General features: G+C 45.9%; 1 protein-coding gene across 3 annotated transcripts in view; it reads right to left on the minus strand.

Moving 5' to 3' along the window:
• The window catches only part of LOC144679939 (corticotropin-releasing factor receptor 2-like), a 305,817-nt gene that overhangs the window by 87,350 nt on the left and 205,189 nt on the right, over window positions 1-13,278 (minus strand). The window lies entirely within an intron of this gene.

The following is a 13,278-nucleotide window of genomic DNA, read 5'->3' on the forward strand; positions in this document are numbered from 1 at the left end:
GATGGACCACAGGGCTGGGCTGGATGCTTGACATGAGCCTCTTCTACCACTGGTCAAATCCCAGCGGCAGTGGGATGAGGGCCTTAAGTGACAATTAATTAGTCACTTAAGGGCCTCATGTGAACCATGAACAGGCGGGCTGCCCAACATCTGTCCCATCTGCTAAAATTGCAGCGGGAGCAGAGGAGGTTGGGTAGGCAGCGGGCACTTTGGCCATTTTACAGGCCACCCCCACCTACAAACCCTCTGCCGGGAATCTGTAAAATCCAGCCCTAAGTATTAGTGAGTCTGTACATTTATCCAATTGCCACCCAGTTCAATGTACTCTTTCCTTTGGTTTACTTTCCTTTTTTTCCCTTCAATGCTCCAATTTTCAGTCCCCCTCAAGGTGACAACAGCTATTCTAGGGTTTCTTGTGCAACAGGAGCACTTCAGTTTATTTTAAATTCACTCGCAGAATGTGAGTGGCACGCCTATGCCTAATTGCTCTTGAGAAGGTGGTGGTGAGCCACCTTTATAAATATAACTGCTAGGCCACGTCAGAGGGCAGTTATGTGTTGTCCATATTTCTGAGGGCCTGGAGTCACATTCAGGGGAGCAGATTTCCTTCCCCAAAGGACATTAGTGAACTAGATATCTTTTATGACAATCCAGTTGATACACAGTCACCATTACTGATATGATATGAGCTTTTTAATTCCAGATTTCTTTAATTAATTGAATTTAAATTCTCTTGCCACTGTGGGAGTTGAACCAACCGGATAACTAGTCCAGTAATATAAGCACTATGTTACATTACAAGATTTAGTTATCGTGTCCATGTAGCTGTTTGCTGAGTGTGAACTGAGGGACCGGATAGGGTGAGGTGGTGGGAGTTGTGCACGAGGGGAGTGGGAGTGAGTGGGAGGAGTATTAACTGGAGTGGGGCGGGGGTGGTGCAGGCGATTGGAGGAGCTGAAATTGAGGTGGAGGGCGATTGGAAGGAGGAGGGAACTGAGGGAGTTGCTGATCCCAGAGGGAGGTTGGGTCCCGAGTGGGGAAAGGTTGGAGATCTCGGCCCAGCAAGGATGTGGGGGGATGGTTGGTCCAGGGCCCGGTGATGGTGCGAAGTTCGGGAGCTGGTGGATGGAGAAGAGTGGAGGCCTCGGGTGGAAGACCATGAGGGGTGTGGGGAGGCCCTGATTACAGAGGCTCCTCAGTCAAGCACCCACATCCATCAGGTAAGTTTGAAGGTACTGATCTCCTGAACCCACAAAGTCGTTACCTTGAAGAAACTGCCAGGTTCCCCAGCACTCAGGAATTTGGGGTGACAGCAGTTTAATTGAAAAAGTAGAATGGCAATTACCATCGTAGCCTCATGATCATATTTGAAGCAGCGACGCACTTGCTGCTGGGAAACAGGTTTGTGGCACTTTAACTCCTCATCTGATGCAAACTCACTGTCTCTTACAGTTAAAATTCAGCCCACTGTATTTGTCAGCCCGTTTGGTTATGGGAGGTGTCGTAGTTAAACCCCTTTCTACTCTCACCTGAACAACACTTGCCAGCAGAAATCACTGGACAGCAATCATTCTTTTTACTTTCCCTAGCCCAGGGTTTCTTACACCAATGGCCCTCTGCCATTGCTTACTCTATGAGTACTCCACCATTGCTTACACCATGAGTACTCCACCATTGCTTACACCATGAGCACTCCACCATTGTTTACACCTTTAATACTCAACCATTGCTTATGTTAAGATCTGCAAGCAGATGTGTGATTAAACTCGGCATAGTCCACTTATACACAAAACCACTGAGTGGATCTCACAATCCCACTCTTTGTCAAATCCTAGTCAAAAAAATGAGTAAGTGGCCAATTGTTCATTCTCTAGGAATGTTTCTGTTGAGCCAGATGTGACAGTGGCACTGGTGACTGGTTGAGAAATTTGCTGGGCAATGGGGAAAGAACAGGGGTGTTGGAATAATTGGATAGCTCTTTCAGAGAACCCACACAGAGACAATGTGCAAAGTGGCCTCATTCTGTGCTGTATGATTCTGTTACTCTATATTAGATTTTCCTTCCCTTCCAGTGGGGAGTGCCTGGACCTCCCTTGCATTTACATACAATGGGCTAATGCCAGTGATGATGGGATGGAAGTGGGCATTAATTGCCAAGTTAAGGGCCTCAATTGGTGGAGGAAGGCATCCACAGGCCGGGAAGGTGGCAAGGTCCGCACCACCACCCACCAGCCCAATTAAATGCCCCCAAAGGCCACCAAACTCACCATGGGGGACGGCAAGATTCTGCCCAATGAGTCAATCTGGAACTAGTTGAGGCAGAGACTTAGACATCTTTGAAGCAAAGATTAGACCATTATTTGAAGCTGGGGAAGATTCGGTGAAACTGCAGGGAATCTAAGCCAGGCTAAAAAATATGGAGGGAAGATATCTATGAGTATACTTATGGAGAAAATTGTAATTAAGCCATGATGATAGCTAATTAAAGGCCGATGGAGCTTACCTTTCCACAAGGGGCTGAAACTTCCGGCCAGTCTGCGGGGGCAGGCCCGACACGCCGACGAGTAAAATGACGCGCGATGATGTTGGGCGTGCGTCCCAATGTCATTGCGCGTCACCTCGACATTTCTTTCGGCGGGCGCACACTGGAGGTGGCTGCGCACCGCTGAACTGTCACCGGCCTATTAAGGCCATTAAAAAAATAATTAAACTTGTTAAGAAGGCTGCCCGTCCAACCTTAAGGTTGGCGGGCAGGCGAAGAGCCCAAGCAGCCTTCGTGTTTTCCAGGAAACCTCACCCACGGGCGGGTCGAGGTTTCCTGAAGCTTTTATAAAATAAATGAATAAATTTTCCTAACTTCACAAACGTGCCCCAGCTCAAACATGAGGGGACCTGTTTAACTAAATTTTTACTTTATTTATTACAACATTTTCTAATCCATTCAATCTCCCGGAGACAGCTCCGTGCCTCAGTGAGATTGCTGCGCTCTGGCCCCGACTCTCCCTCCTCCCCCTACACGCACAGGTAGCGCTGAGCGATACTGGCCATGCGTTACGCTGGGTGGGCCTTAATTGGCCTGCCCGTGTAAAATGGCGATCGGCTCCGCGCTCACCCCCGCCCACTCCCACCAAGCCTGCCTGCCATAGGAAAAATTCTCCCCAAGGAGTCAATTCCATTTGGAATGAAAACATAGATAGTGCAATGAGGGCAAAAATCCTCAAATCGTGAAAAGAAAAACTGGATTTTATGATTCAAGAATGATAAAGTCCTTCTGGATGGATATAGTGACTGCCTTCTTCAGGTGAAAGGTCATTGACCCAAATGTTGGGCTGAATTTTTGCTGCAGGGGTGGGAAACAGGAGTCGAGGCTGTTCCTAGGTGATAAACCTGTCCCAGTGGTAGTGGGGGGAGGGAGAGGAGAGTGTAACTCTTTGGCATTTTGAGCGGGGCACCCCCTTAATTGACATGGAGACTGGTTCAGTGTCCAATTTAGAGCGGCAAATGTTTTCTTGAAGCTGATGGGCCAAGCAGAGGCCTTCTAGCTTGAGAGCAGCGCAATGCTGCAGTAAAGTAACTGAGAAGGTGCCCTCCCAGCAATGTTTTAAAAAATCTAATATAAAGAAAAAGCAGCCAGGCCACCACTGAGGGGTGATTTCCTCTACAAGGCAGCCTTTGGCTACATCTGCACCCAGGCAGGCAGGGCCTGTCAGCATGTCTGGAGTGCTGGCCCTTCAGCCTGCCACTGGGTGCATGCCTTCAGCCAGTTAAACGTGACCCCCATTGCATCAGGAAGATGGAAGCCGACTGAAACATCCCAGATGGCGTCCTTTAACCACGCTTAACAAGGTGGGCCTAATTGGCTATCCAGGGCGGGTAGGGTTGGGCAGCCCTACTGGGCCCTGAACATGCCTCCCTTAAAATGGCCGGTGCCGGGAATCAGGTCAGGAAACTGCACGCCACCCAGTGGTAGTATTTTCAGCTCTGTTCCTGACTTTGGTGGGGCACAAATATTCTGCCTGTTCAGTCTGTTTCTGTGTCCACAGAAGCTGCCAGGCCTGTTGAGCATTTCCAGCATTTTCTGTTTTTATTTCAGATTTCCAGCAACCACAGTATTTTGCTTTTACACAAATACTGACTTCTATTATCACATTACAAAATTGGTGATTTGAGTACTAGGACAGTTAAGCGTCAAACTAGTAATGACGAATGACTAATCACACTCTTCTACCTCCATGGAAACAGGCCCATTGGGATGTACAGTGTTCACAAAGCAAAGTTAAACTAGTTTATACTTGCTAACAAAGTCAGAAATGTAAACTATTCATGTTTACGAGCCATTTCTTGAATTACTTTATCTCTTAATCCATCTTTTGTTGTGCTTATTGTGTGGCTGTCTATGCAACAAAATTGAGTGTTCTTTTTGCCTCAGGTGGAGGCAATGAGCATTCCTAGACCAACATAGAAAGATGAGAAAAAGACTTGCATTTGTGTAATGCCGTACACAACCTCAGAATGTCGCAAAGTGCTGCATAACCAATGAGGTATAATCACTGTTATAATGTAGGAAACTCAGCTGCCACTTTTTAAACAGCAATGGGATAATGACCAGATAATCAGTTTAACATCTCATGCAAAAGATTAATATTGCAGCACTCCTACACTGAAGTACCAACCAAGACCATGTACTTAAGTCTCTGACTTAAGACTTGAACCTCACAGCCTTCTGATTCAAAGGTAAGAATGCTACTACTGAGCCACACCTAACAGTATAGCTAGCTATCAAGTAAAAATTCCTCCTAGTCGAGCCTCTCTTTACTTCAACCTCTAAAAGCAGCCTTTTCTCCTGCACTAGTGTGACATTTCCATTCCTCACATCAGCCATTGAATGGGACTATTAATTTAGAGCCACCTTGTACTGAATCATGTGTGACCTTCTGCTGTGAGTTGCACCTACTAAGAACTTGAGGGCAACTTTTGCTAATTTATGCTCCTGGTGCAGGATGTCACACTGTGAGAGTGCAGATTGTGTACTCAATCCTCATCATTTCCATCCAATTATAATGCTCAAATTCTTGTATGCAGCCTGACATGTGAAACTTTGCGAGTGTCAGTTCATAAAATTACTTTTTACATTGAGACCACCTCATATTTTAATTTAGGATCCCTGCAAAAGGAGGATAATTAATCCTATCAGATTAGTCTTGATTCAAACAAAGAACCTAGTGACATCATCTGTCCAAAAGAAAATGTCCTTTTTAAATCTAAGATAGTTGTTATGATGTGGTAGATGATGTGTGGCAGGTGGACCAAATCCATAAGGGAAACTTGGTCACGCTATCACAAAAGTTTTGCAATTTTTTTTATTACGAGATGTGTGCACTGAACTCAGAAGTAATAAGTCTACCAAACTTTAACAAAATAAAGTTGTCAAGCACATACATAAGACTATAATTACTACTGTAATAATTTCTAAAATTCCTAATTAAACTGACCACCAGTTACACTCCCTTTAAGGCAACTGTCCAAAATAGATTTTAGATTTAAAACAAGCTCAGCAAGTTAACACAATAACCTGGACAGTGGAAATCCAAATGGCTTTTCTCCAGCTCCAGTTTCAGTCGATAGCAGACTTATGCACAAATGCTGGAGGCTTCATTAAGGTTTTTCACACACTCCTGTTAGATCTTACATGGCCTTCTCCTGACACATAGCCTTTAATTCTCCTTTCTATAAATTTCTCTATTTTTAATATGTAAATTCTGTTGTTCAATAAGCCTTTGAAACTGTATCTCCCTCATAATATAAAAACTTTCATAGCGCCAATATTGCCAGCAACCTTTCAGAAAAATAAACACATTCCTTCGCCTTGCTTTTCTGACTAGTTGTAAACAGACTGAGATCTCTTTGAAATCCAAATACCTCTTAATTTATCTAAAAATGCAAATACACTTCACACCTTACATGCATCCATGTTTACTCATTAGCCTGTCAAGCACCTAATTTCTTTTGATGATTTAAACTTACAGTCTACTTGACTCCAAATGTAATTAAATCACACACAGGCAGACCCAACTATACTTATTCCCATAAACCTACTTCACAATAAACCAGAAAAACATTATTAAGTTATTATACGTTCATGACATCATAGTTCAGTTGAACCCAGACTCACTTAAACGTCTCCCAGCAATTTGCAACACTAAAATACCCAGACCTTATGGATAAGAGAGAAGTTTTTTTTTACCTTAGTGACTCAGGATCCCCCTCAAGTACAGTTGGGACAAGTTCAATCACATATTTGGGTTGATCCAAATCACAAACAATTTAAAAAAGCTTTGTAATGTTTGCCAGAATGAATTATTTCATGTTGAGACTTGTTCTGTCATCCTTTATTTGAGATGGTCTATGAGTGCTACATGAATTGTGTCACGTGCAGACTTATTCACGGAGATGAGGTAAATATTTAAAAGTCTTCTTCCTGTATTTTAGTGGGAAATGGAGAATAGTCAACTCATGAAGTTCATGCAAGTATTTTCAATTGACCTGTGTGTTTCAGTTCTTTAGGCCAAACATAGGCGACCGCCACTATTGCTACGGGTTACCTTGAAATCATTTGGACATCTTTGGTTATTCCGAGACTGTGGCCTCCTCAATTGTCAGGTTTGGAAATGTGCATTTGGCAAAGATTATGTGAGGATAATTTCAACTGAAGTTAGAAGCAAAAAGGCAGACTTAGTGCTGGCTTTCTGTCCTGCTGCCCACTGTTAAAAGCATCATACCCAAGAAAGGTAGTCTTACCATATATTAAATGAATATATTTAAATCTTTATTAGTCTTATGAATATATCTAAATCATGGTTTTATTAATAAGACTGGATCCCAAAATTTTATGGCCAGCTGCGGAGGATCTGCTGTAGATGCTTCATTTAGTCGGCCAAGAAGTGGAGGCCCTCAAAATTAATCTGGGTTGCTGCTGTCCTGCCTGAGGTTGTGACCCCCTTGGAGAACTTAGCTTATTACGACCCCAGATCCAGCAAGCTGCATTGGGACGCATGAGGTAATTTGGAGAGGACAGCAATTAGGTTATAACTCAGACTAATAACAGATAGTTAAGTGGCACAGTAATAACTGTAGGTGAGAGTAGAAAGTTGCAAAGGATGACTGATAGATTAAGTGAATGGGCAAAACAGTGGCGGATGGAGTTCAATGTGGGGAAGTGTGAGGTTATCCAAAGGATCAAAGGAATATAGATCAGAGTATTTTCTAAATGGGAAATGGAAAGGGACTGAAGCAGAGAGATTCAGGTGTCCATTTGCAGAAATCACTGAAAGCTACTGGACAAATGCAAAGATTAATTAAAACGCTGATCTCAAAGGTACTGAAATACCAAGGCATGGGGGTTTTGCAACAGTTTTATAAAAGTCTGGTTAGATGGCATCTAGAGCAGGGCATTGAGTTCTGGGCATCACACATCAGGAAGGCTATCTTGGCCTTGGTGGGGTGCAGCAGGGATTAAGCAGAACTAGGCTAAAAAGGTAAATTGGGAATACAGTTGAATGTATTAAACTTGAGTTTAGAAGATTAAGGAATAACCTAATTAAGGTATTAAAGATAATTAAAGGATCTTATAAGGTAGTTAGAGAGAAATTATTTCATCTGATGGAGGAATCTACGACAAGGGGACATATCCTTAAAATCAGGGCTGGGCCAGCCATTGGTGATATTGGGAAGCATTTCTTGACACAAGAAGTAGTAGAAATATGGAGCTTGGCCCTCTGAAAAGCTGTAGTGGCTAGGTCAATGGAAAATTTCTAAGCTGAATTTTTTATGAGTTAAGGGTATTAAAGAATAGCAGGCAGGTAAATGGAGTTAATATACAGATCAGTCTTGATCTAACTGAATGATGGATCAGACTTGAAGGGATAATGGCCATTCCCTCTACCTACTGGTTGAATTTTAATCTGTAAGGAGATGGTGGTGTGGTGGTAATGTCGCTAGACTAGTAAACCTGGGCCCCAAGCCACTGTTTTGGTGGAAAGAGATCAAATCCCACTATGGTTGAATTTAAATTCAATTAATAAATTTACCATCCTTACCTTATCTAGCCTACATGTGACTCCAGATCCACAGTAACGTAGTTGACTCTTAACTGCTCTCTGAAATGGTTTAATAAGCCACTCAATTCAAGGGAAATTAGGGCTGGGCAACAAATCAGTGCTGGCCTTGCCAGCAATGTGCACATCACATGAAAGAATAAGTTTTTAAAAATGGGTTTGGGTGTGAGTTTGCGGGGAGGGGTCGGTAAAATTGACAATATCGACAGCACATCAGGAATCCAGCTCCAATTTGCTTCCCTCTGCATTTGCCTGGAGGGCAATAGGCTGTATGGAAGAGGCAGGTTGTCAATTTGCATACGCCAATCACTCAACTAGAGCGACATTGATATACCTGTGGGCCAGATCTTATCTCTGTTTAAATGATTGGTTTTTGCGTGAGTTAAAAACTCATCCATCTATTTCAGTTTGATTTAGATCCATATGTTTTCTGGCCTTCCTGGAACTGACCAGTGAAACCAAGGCCAGTGTACAGCTGCAACTGAGGTGGTTGAAGCAACCTCAGGCAGAGAGATACCAATAAGTGCTCAGGACTAACAGTGGCTTTCTTACCTATTAGTGGGATTCGTTCACAGTGCTTTGGCTGAGAGATTGCTTTGGATAATTTAGAGGATACTTCCAAACTTTTGAAGATTTGATGGTGCCCTTTATGCTGCCTTAGTTTGGACCTCAGACGAGTACCAAGTTGACGAGCAATTGAACGCTTAGCAATCTGCTCCTCACAGACCTGGAGCTGTACGGCAGAGAGGGGAACAGCTGAAAAGGGAAACAAGCAAAAAAGAGACCAGCAGAGAGGGGCCAAGGGGAGAGAGGGACAGTGGAGAGGGTGGAAGTGGAGAGGGGGGCAGTGGAGAGGGGACCAGCGGAGAGGTGGTCAGTGGAGAGCGGGGCCGGTGGAGAGGGAACCCGTGGAGAGGGGGCAAGTGGAGAGGTACAGCTTGCAGAGCTACTACCCACGAAGCAGATATAACAGGCTCCGTTTCCTTGATATGTCTGAACAGAAGTGTCAGATGTTATTGACATCTGTGGCCTACTAGAGGAAGACCTGCTGTTTGCTGGGTCTGGTGGCCATGTGTTACCCGTGGCTGTCAAAATCTACCACTCTTCATGTTGTGCCTCCGGATCCTTCCAGAGGTCCACCCACAAATGCATAAGACAGATGCCTGATGGATTGTTTGCCAGGACCAGCTACTGTGTCAACTTTGCCATCGAATACCAGTCAGAATGAACGGATGCTTGGGTTTGCAGCTCTGACTGGCTTCCAACAGCTTCAGGGTGTCATCCACTGCACATGTGGCAATCCAGATGTACCAAGAAAGAAAAACAGCAGTATTTGTCAACTTCAAGAGCTTCCAAACCATCCATGTGCAGCTGGTGTACATCCGCACAAAAGATGCTTATCCATCTCTACACTGATTACCAAGCAGCTGCCAGGATGCTTTCATCCTGTGGCAGTCCAAGCTCCCTGATCTCTTCAAACCTGGAAGCAGAGATAGGGATACCAATTACAAATATGGTTCATTACTCCCATCAGAAACCCAGTGGCCAACTGTGCTACAATGAATGTCACATCACCACCAGATTTGTCATTCATCAAGCCAATGCATGCACTTCATGAGCCTTGACAGATTTGGATGTGCCCTCCAGTATGCCCCAGCGAGGTTCTCCAGAATGGCTGTGGTTTTCTGAGCTCTGCACAACATTACACACGGTAGAGGCTTGGATCCATAGGACGAACAAGGTGAGGGGCTCAGACCATCCTTGGATGATTCGGAGGGGGAGCAATAAGAGGAGCAGGGTGATGAGGCAATGTGCCCCAGCTGCTCAAATTGCTGCCTGGGACACCTTAATCAATGCAAGATTCACTGAGGTTAGACCAGTAGACCCATGTCACCAGAAAATGCAATGATCACTCTTTCCCCTCTCCATGTCACTGACACAAAGCAGCTCTGCAACTAATCAACCAACACCCTTTTCTTATCTTCCCACTTGTCCCCATCAATTCCTTTCTTCCCAATCATCATCAAACAAGTTATAAGGCCACCACCATGGACTTGAGGGCTGAGTGGCCCTCTTCTATGCTGCAATGGCTCCATGACTTATACCCAGCACCCACAAATGGAGAAGACGGGAAAGTGATGAAGAAGAACAGCAATTATATCAACTAAATAAAAAACAAAAAATTATTAAAAAAACATTTTCTCAAACATGCATGTGTATATACCTTTTTCTGCTACTCCTATGTGGGTGCATGCAGCTTGTATGTCTTCAGAAGAGATACATGCAGGCTGCCCAGATCCCTGCTCTGACTGCTGAAATGTTCCTGACTGATGTCCTTTGGGTTTTAGAGCCTTCAAGGGCCCTGCCAAAGATTGTTCCTCCTGTACCAGGGGCAGCCTCAACCATTGGGAGGGGGGGCAGCATATGACTGAGGGATGGGCTGTGAGTAAGAGGTGGAAGCATTTTAAGGGGCATGCCTACTTCCGCAAATCCTTTCATTATCATCCCTCTCATGTCCCAGCTACACTTCACTGCTGCTACTCTGCTGGAGAACGCTTTGGTACGGATCAGAGTGGCCCTATAGACCAAGGTTAAGGTAGCTGTCTAAGGTGGCAGACATGTTGACATACAGAAGACAATCATGTGCTCTTGTGGGTGGCGAGCTTGGAGGCGGGAAGGACATGTACTTCAGTGGGATGATGGCGTACCGGAACCCTGCTGCCTCTCCTCCTCCATCCAAATTAAGTTCTAGGCGGGAAGGCCCACGGTTGACCTTCCTGCCTCAATGCCAGTTGAGGCTCTCAAGTGGCCATTAAGGACTACTTAAGGGCCTCATCCTGCTGCCACTGGTATGAATCTAGCTGCTGGTGGGGCTGTCATCATGCAACATGCACGGCAGCTGCTACCCTGCAGACAGTTTGTCACCTCGGGCTGGGGGTGGGGAGAGGCGTGGAGGCGCCTGGGGAGGGGTGGGTCCCTCGATCAAAGGCATTCAATGCCTGAGCAAGGGACTCACGTTCAGGCAGCTGGGATCCACCCCACTGTCCTTGCTCCCGACCCCCCTGCTGCCCTCTCGCTACAACCCCCACCTCCTGAAACCAGCCCCCCCACATCACTTACCTTTGTCCTGGGTCACTCCGTCATCCTAGGACTCTAGGTGGTGTTCTTCTGGCAGCAGCCGTGGCCTCTGTTGTGGCATTGCAGAGTGCAAGTGTTGCCAACCTCTGATTGGCCAGCAGCTCTCATGAGATGGGACTTCTGCCCCAGGGGATCTGATTCCAGGGCAAGGCCCACTGCTGGCCTCGCCACTGCCTGATTGGCGTGTGGTTCAGCAGACCTTCCCGAAAAGGGGGTTCAGCTCACCAGCCAATAGGCTAGACCCCTGACGCCTCAACAAGATTTCACCCACAGAGCCTGTACACTGGTGTTGGAGGCATGTTTGGGCTCATTTGATTGGAGCATATGATGGCCCACGGCGCTGGCCCCTCTATGCCTGCAAGAGGACATCATCTCAGGGGTCTGTGACATCACCCCATTCATGAGTTGGACTCCTCCTATCTCTGTGCAACAATTGGTGAGGGCACTTTGAGGCCCTCTTAGTGTATCACACATAGTCTGCTGTTGCTCAATGATTTACCTCTTCCAATCCTGAGATACCTCCCCGCTGAGAGGAGCTTGGAGAGGGCTATACCCGCTGATGCAGATTCTCCGCTGCTGCCTTTGTCTCCATTATCCCCTTTTGCTCACTTGTGAAGTGTGAGTCGCCAGGTGAAAACCCAGCTATTTGTCTCACTGTGCAGAGTGTGAGCATCTGAGCTGGCACATGGTCTGTATGGGGAGAATTTTTAGCTTGTCGGGCGGACACGCGCCCGTCCTGACAGAGTCACATGAGGGGACACATTTTATAACATTTCAGAAATCTTTATTTTTTATTTTGAAAAATGTTCATCCCCCTGAAGCAGCTCTGTGCCTCAGGGAGTTTTTCTGGTGTGCACCCGCATGCATGCGCAAAGTTCGTACTCGCCCTCCTCCCCCACTCCCACACAGGCAGCGCTGAGCGCTGCCGCTCATGTTTCATGCTGGGTGGGCCTTAACTGGCCCGCCAATGTGAAATCGCGGTCCGGCCCTGATCGCGGGCGGCGGTCAGCTTCCTGACTGCCCCCGCCGAGCCCTCCCGACAAGGGAAAAATCCTCCCCCGTGAGTCCTATGATAAATCCTTTCTGCTGCCAAGATAAAAATACATGAATTAGTCCTGACAAGATGAATATGTTGCAGATTATCATTATGAAGATGGTTATTTTTTACTCGCTGTTCAAATCAAATCAAGGTGACTGATGCTGTATCACATGTGGGTGGCTTTTATTTAAAGGTAGCTGGGAGCTTCCTAACTCCCCCATTTCTAACATTCAGGGATGCTGAAACTCCACTGCGATTGTCAGTTGTGAGGTGTTTCGAGGGCCCCCTCCAATTATCTCCGTCTCTCTGGTGTTCTATGCCCTATTCTCCTGTAAGGAGGGGCATTAGCTTCCTTCCATCTATGAGAGATAATGGGAAAGAAAATGTACAAATATTTGCACCACATGAATACTCCTTTCATAGCCAATAAGTTCTGGAGTGGGTTTGAACCTGAAGACTTCCAGCTCCAAGGCAGGAGCTTTACAATGGAGCCACTCAGGCTCCAAAATGGGAACCACGTGAATGATCCTTCTGTGGCCAACAAGTCTTGGAGTGGGTCTTGAACCCAGGGCCTTCCAGCCCAGAGGCAGGAAGTGTTACCTACTGAGCCATTCGGGAAATAAAAGAAAAACGAGTGCGAGTAATGGCATGTGCTCATTCAATGAATGAAGGGCATTTGGTGAGGGTGACCATGAGCGACGCATGGCATTGCATAACGATGACGATAGATGGATAGAGAGGGATTTGAGCAAGTGCATAGAATGAAAAGGATGGCTGTACCTGCAAGATCACGTGGATGGCATGAGTGATACGCTGGGGTAGGCTTAACTAGGCAGAGCGAGGGGATGGGTGATGCGCACAGCAGAATGTAGATGAATGTGCCACTGCATTCACCTTTCCTGATCTGTTAGCTCAGTGAAGCGCTTTCTGTACTGATTCCAGGAGCAGCGCACCACATTCGTGCTGACCTCCTCTATGACCTCCAAA

The sequence above is a fragment of the Cetorhinus maximus genome, chromosome 4, assembly GCF_964194155.1.
Source record: "Cetorhinus maximus chromosome 4, sCetMax3.hap1.1, whole genome shotgun sequence".
Taxonomy (NCBI): domain Eukaryota; kingdom Metazoa; phylum Chordata; class Chondrichthyes; order Lamniformes; family Cetorhinidae; genus Cetorhinus; species Cetorhinus maximus.